This window comes from Lytechinus pictus, chromosome 2 (assembly GCF_037042905.1).
Source record: "Lytechinus pictus isolate F3 Inbred chromosome 2, Lp3.0, whole genome shotgun sequence".
NCBI lineage: Eukaryota > Metazoa > Echinodermata > Echinoidea > Temnopleuroida > Toxopneustidae > Lytechinus > Lytechinus pictus.
This window is the reverse complement of record NC_087246.1, coordinates 58613785-58620379: the sequence shown is the minus strand read 5'-3', so window position 1 is coordinate 58620379 and position 6595 is coordinate 58613785.

Below are 6595 nucleotides of genomic sequence, written 5' to 3'. Positions count from 1 at the left end.
TGATCCAGCCGGGGGGATTAAAGTCAAGAAATAAGGCACTTTTTGGCTTCTGGCCGCTCACCTATAAGCCACCAGTGGTTTGACAGATTTGACCTATATAGACGAGGGAAACGATTTCGTTTTTTTTAATTAAGAAGATGCACACACCAATTCATATTCACATGCCTCGCTTATTACTTTGGTGTGAAGGCAGAAAATGAACTTTTTAGATTTGTTGTTTAGTACCTTTTGGCTCCCACTATACTCGCCCATGCGTGAAGGGTTCATATAAATTCATTACGTGAAAGAAAGGAATTTAGAGTACAACACAAAGTTATGATAAATATCTTTTATAAAAATGAACCATAGCAAGATTTTTTAGCAAACAATAAGATTTGGCTTGGATCCGTTACTTGACCTGGGCTCCGTAACGCAAAGGTTTGCGATGAATTGCAAATATGAAAGAACCGCACTGACTGGTCCCTGGTCAGTAGTGTAAAGCTGGTCAGTTCATTTAGTGATTGATAGTTAATATTTGGCATATGGAGCCCAGATGTATCTGTCCGACAAAATATTAAAACAAGTATATAGGTATAAGTTGATCTTTATCTGCTTCAAAGGCAAAATGAAAGGATAATAAAAAAATACAATTAAAAAATCTATCAATCGAGCTATTTTCGTATACAAAAGGACGAGAAAAGATAAAGATTATAAACCGATATTTTATTCAGTGTCAGTAGGGAGTATGCATTGTCATAACTTGACATGCAAAATAATAGTTAGTTCAGTCCATCGTTATAAGATATTCATTTTGAGCAATGATATTATATGACAGTGCGCAGTTCACTGCAAAAGAGAAGAAATCTGTCTCCGTTGTCTACAGTGGCGTACCGTGGGTCACGGCATTGGGGGGGCACCAGCAAAAATTTTGAGTCACTTAGAGAGCGCGCGAAGCGCACTCAGTTGCCAGGTATACTGACATAATAGAGACATTTTAAGGACAGTGCCATTAAACGGATATGTATCTCACTGATCACATAATGCGAGCGCGAAGCGCGAGCTGAATTTTTTTAAATTCAGACCTAAAAAGGGACATTATAAACAAATTTTAAAAACAAAATCATAAAAATTACCTGTCTCCCTAAACATACAATGCGAGCGCAAAGCGCGAGCTGAAATTTTTGTATATATTGACCCCAAACAAGGACATTTTAAGGACTATATTTTGGGAATCCAATAAGAGTATACATATCTCACCATAGTCTTCTAATGCGAGTGCCAAGCGCTTGCTGATTTTGTTTGAATACATCTTAACACATGAAGCACTTTTTGTAGTCATTGTAATCATGATTATCATACGCATCTCACTAGTCAAAGATTGCGAGCGCGAAGCGCGAGCTGAAAATTTAGGAAATTTAGACCTGAAGAGGGGCATTCTAAGGCCTGCTTGTAGGAATTAACGAAGATCATGCTTATTTTACTAACCAAATGATGCGAGCGCGAAGCGCAAGCTGAAATGTTTTGATATTCAGATCAGGAAAATTTTAAGGTCTGATTTTAGGAATTCATGAAGAACAGACATATCTCACCAATCCTAGAATGCAAACGTAAGCACGGACAGGAAATGGTTTATATTAAGACCTTATAATGGGGCAATCCCTTTAAGTAGTCATGAAAAAGAAGCATATGTCACTACATAAAACAATAATAATTTGAAGTGCGAGGAAATATATTTTGTGTATATTGACTTGGAAACGGGAGGTTTTAGTACAACAGGATTATATATCTTGTTAAACAGACAATGCGAGCACCAGGAACAATGAAGACATAGCCTAGGCCCTGCGCAAATTAGGCCTATGTTTCATAAATTTATGATTTTTTAATGTAATATAACATAACATAATTATAATATAATATAACATTATAATTAGCAATAATTTCTTCTTTCCCCAGTACGTTTCTCTCCCTTTCTCCCTCTTTTTCTCTTTTTCCCCGTTTTTTTTTTTTTTTTGGCCAGCCGATGGGGGGCTCGTGCCCCCCATGCCCCCCCCCCGTAGTTACGCCACTGGTTGTCTATATACGTGTTTGCCTTCTTACATGTCTCAAAACAAGTTCTTAAAAAAAAAAAAGATGTATCCCATTTGGTTTCACTCTTTCTACAGTGCGTATCAAAAAAAGTTTACACTTAGAAACAATCCTGTAAAATTATACATTTCTAATATCCTGAAGATTTTTCCACATTTTTAAATTGGTACATATCCATTTAAGCAAATGATAACTGTCGAAAAATATTTCCGCTTAAGTGAGCACCACTTATTTTTTGAAAAGTTAGTAAAAAATGATTTGCGCAGAACTTTGAAATAGCTATGCGAATAAAAGTAGACCTTAATCATGAAGAACACATGGAATTTAGATAGTAAAATTGATTTGAAGATATCTTTTACCTGTTTTCACTTGTTTCCTTGCCCAAAACACTTTATAGAGCGCCATTGCGCCCCACCCCACTCCGATATCGTGACGATATTTGCTTTACACTGAGCTGTGATTTACATGAAATGGGTTAGGCTTGATTTTCATTTTGTTAATCATTGTCAAGCTTGGGAAAAGTGTGGCTAACAACAGACAAGTATTGAATGAAAACTTAGTGAAAAATGCTGGAGATTCAGTTTCTATATAATACCTTTTGTTAAGATTCAGTTATGTCCACAAAACGGGTTAAGGTTGTGCTTACGAAGTGTTAAAATTTTGATTTGGGTGGCAAAATTGTTACAAAATGCTTGAATGTATCCATTTTATTTCAATTGACTAAAAGTGCAAGGGAAATTTATGAGAAATATTCGCAGGGTAAGTTTGACTTCGCCCTTTCCCCTTGATGCAGCGTGAAAACGAGCATTTATGCGCAAATAGATTTCTGCGAGCTTTACAAAAATGGACAGTGCTCACTCAAGTGAAACATTCTTTCAAATCTTTTACTCCATTGGATAGATGATTCCCAAGCCCTAAAATATTATGTGAAAAATTACCCACATGTTTTTAATTCCCAGGGCTTTTTCAAAGTGTAAGCTTTTTTTATATGCACTGTAGAATCAAGATAGGCACAAAACTGTTTTCCCATCTTCTTTTCCCCCAACAAATATACCGTCGGTTCAAAATTTGTATAAATCTATCAATAGTTATATCTTCTTTTATTGAGAGGTTGCAGCCTATATTATTCCGCTCTTTCTGAAATCTAAGTAGGCACCATTTTTTCCTTGATATCTAATCAAACCTACTTCTACATGTTCTATACCACTTCTGTTTCTGTTTCTGGTTCAGTGATGCTGTTAAACGTACATCTATCAATAGCTTTATCATCTTTTTTTTACTGAGAAGTTGCGTGTTATCCTGTTTCGTTCTCTCTGAAATCTAGACATTCACCAATATCATTGTTCTCTCTCTCTTTTATTCCATCTCATCAAACCAATTTTATACCACTGGTTGCAACATGTCCAATTATCATGGTTATGCTATCAATAGTTTCATATTATTTTCATTCATAAGTTGTAGTCTATTTTCTTTACATCTCATTAAACCTACTTCTTTACCGCTGGTTTATATGCTCTATGTCTATCAATAGTTGCATCTTCTTTTTGTTGCAATTTTTATTCCGACAGTCTTTACGTTTCATATTTCTTCAGTCATATTCACTTCTTTCAGTCCAGTTGAATGAACATTGATTGACCCTTCCCTTGCACCTATATTGCTAATACTATAGATTTGAAGATACAATTGGCTCCATACAGATATACCCGGCTTTGAAAAAACAATAAGTATCTTTGAGGTTAAAAAAGGGTAAGCAAAAGGTCGAGGATATCTTGAGTAATATCAGATCACTTTATCAAATAATTTTAATTCATACAATTTCTTCTGTGTTGTATACAAAAGACACTCGACTTAGTTAAAAACTAAGTCAACACAAATATTTGAACAAATATCTGGAAAAAAAAACATATTAAGTAAGATTTTCAACTCGGATGGAAAATGAAAAGGGTTTAGAATTTAGGATTATGGTCTTCCACAAAAAAATATGAACGAAAAAGAAGAAAATAAAAATCACAGCCACAAGTAGGTACACAAATCACATGGAAAGCACTTCTAATTACAGGAAGGATCCCTCGGTATTTACATTTCATTTTTACCCTGGTACCCTAGATTACTGAATCCAACTTCGGTTATGCTAATGATTGATTGATTGATTGATTGATTGATTTTCTTCTTGTATTTATCTAATACATTCCATGCATGTATTTAAAATTATCATGAATGTGTATTTACCATAGTTGCTTACAAAGGACGAAATAAGTAAGAAGCCATACATACCAAACTAATTATGATGATTATGGTTGGCTTATTTACCTCGTCTTATGAATATTTAAAATGGAACCTTTGCCCCGCTTCGCAGTACCAACATATACATGTTCATGTATGTATATTTAAAGGACAAGTCCACCCCAATAAAAAAGTTGATTTGAATAAAAAGAGAAAAATCCAACAAGCATAACACTGAAAATTTCATCAAAATCGGATGTAAAATAAGAAAGTTATGACAATTTAAAGTTTCAAATGAGGGCGAAACAAGAAGTGAAATCTTTTTTGATATTCTGACCTGAAAACTGAACAGTCTTTAGCACTTCTTGTACCAATATTAAGCATGGAGCCATACGTGGATCCAGGGTAGTGGGCGAAGCAGCTGCTCCCTATCGGGGGCGCAAAAAAAGTAAGCTAGAGATGGGGGAGAAAGATAAAAGGAGGAAGAAGATTGGTTGAAATGAAGGGACGGGTGTAATTGGAATACAACAACTTTCGGGTCATTACATAGAAATAACTATTTAGTTAGCGCTTTAAGCTTGCATTTTTGCCTAGAATATCCTGTACTCAAGTCAACGTTCCATGACCAAGAATATCAAAAAAAAAGAAAATGAAAGGAGCAAGGTATGATGTTATTTTCTGAATATTAAGCCAAAATCAATCACAAAATTGAAAAGGACAATATTTCTGCTCGCTCCCTTTGCTCCTTCTATTCTTTTATGAAATTTTACCCCCGCGCCATGAGATGCCCCTCAATATTTTGTCTCATTACGCTATACACATTTACAACATGGAAGACAGTGAAACGCAACAAATAAAAACAAAACTCGTAGCTGTAGTCGGTAGTTGGTAATCTCGCAGCGTTAAATGTACGATGCGTCCCAGAAAAAAAAACGAAACCGTAATTGAGTATAATTTCTTGCTATCATAACCAGAAATCTGCTTCATGAAATGTACATAAATGGAAAGACTTGCTCCTCTTCTTTCATTTAACGCCCATCCCAATGTTCATAATGCACGCATGACTGACTCGGAACGATGGAAAGTGGTGCTACCAAATATTCATTTGCACGAGCAAATTGCGATTTGGAGTAATGGCTTTTACTGCTATCTATTCGGAAAACAAAGCTCATAACTTAAAGAGAAATATCCATCGTTCCTCCTTTCATAAAAAATTATGATACCTTGCGCATGTTATGCGTAAAATGTGAATTATGCATGGTCGAGAAGATGTTGAATGAAAACACGCTTAATTTCTATTTATTCGACGGATCGTTGAAAAAGGCATTGCGTTTTCTCAAAGCAGCAGACAGTGTACTGAGTTACGGCGAATGCGCAGTGAATGCGACCTTGTGACTTTGGATGAAGGAGGGGGGGGTACCTACTTGAAAAAAAAGGACTTTCTCTTCTGCATTTGTAAAAAGTGATGTACCCCTTAGCTGCTTCGCCCCTCCCCCTTCAAATATGTTCCGCAGCCCGCGATTTGTCCCCACTCAGTACCCGGCTGTTTTAGAGGCTTTAAATCAGACCACAAATATTGAACTTGTATATTTCAGAGTCTTGCCTCAATATTTTCGTTTTGAAAAAATCTTTTAAAAATACTTTGGGCGAGACTCGAATCTGTGTCCATGAACTTGATGGCAGGATAGGCTTACTGATTGAGCCACACCAATCGCTCATAGTCTGACTAAAATACAACCTATTACATCGTCTTTCCCCATTATACAGCCCTCTTGCGTCGGGAACACAAGTACTACATAATAATAAAAAAATCGTCTGCCACCACCCCCTGTATAATGCATCGACAAATGAAATGACTGAAAGAAGTTAGGCATACAAACTATGAAAATTATACCACCGTAACATCATGAATATTGAATTCCTATAGCCACAGACTCCAACCCGAGTAAACTCGCGTCAAGCGTCATAATTTTATTCCAAATAAATACCAATAATAAACGACTTTCCTTTCCCGGCCCGAACAGTATTCACCATGAGCCCATTGTCTGCTGGTTTGTCGTGAAAGCAAATTTTTTTTTTTCAACGATCCGTCGAATAGGTAGAAATTAAGCAAGTTTTGATTAGACCTTTACTCGACCATGCGTAATGCATAAGGGCTCATACGAAAGAGAAAAAGATTGATATTTAAGTTTTCCGATTAGAGAGCAGTCAGAAAACTTACTCAAAATTGTAATTTGCTCGTGCAAATGAAAATTTGGTAGCGCCACTTTCCATCGTTCTTACTCCGAGTCAAGCGTGCATTATGAAC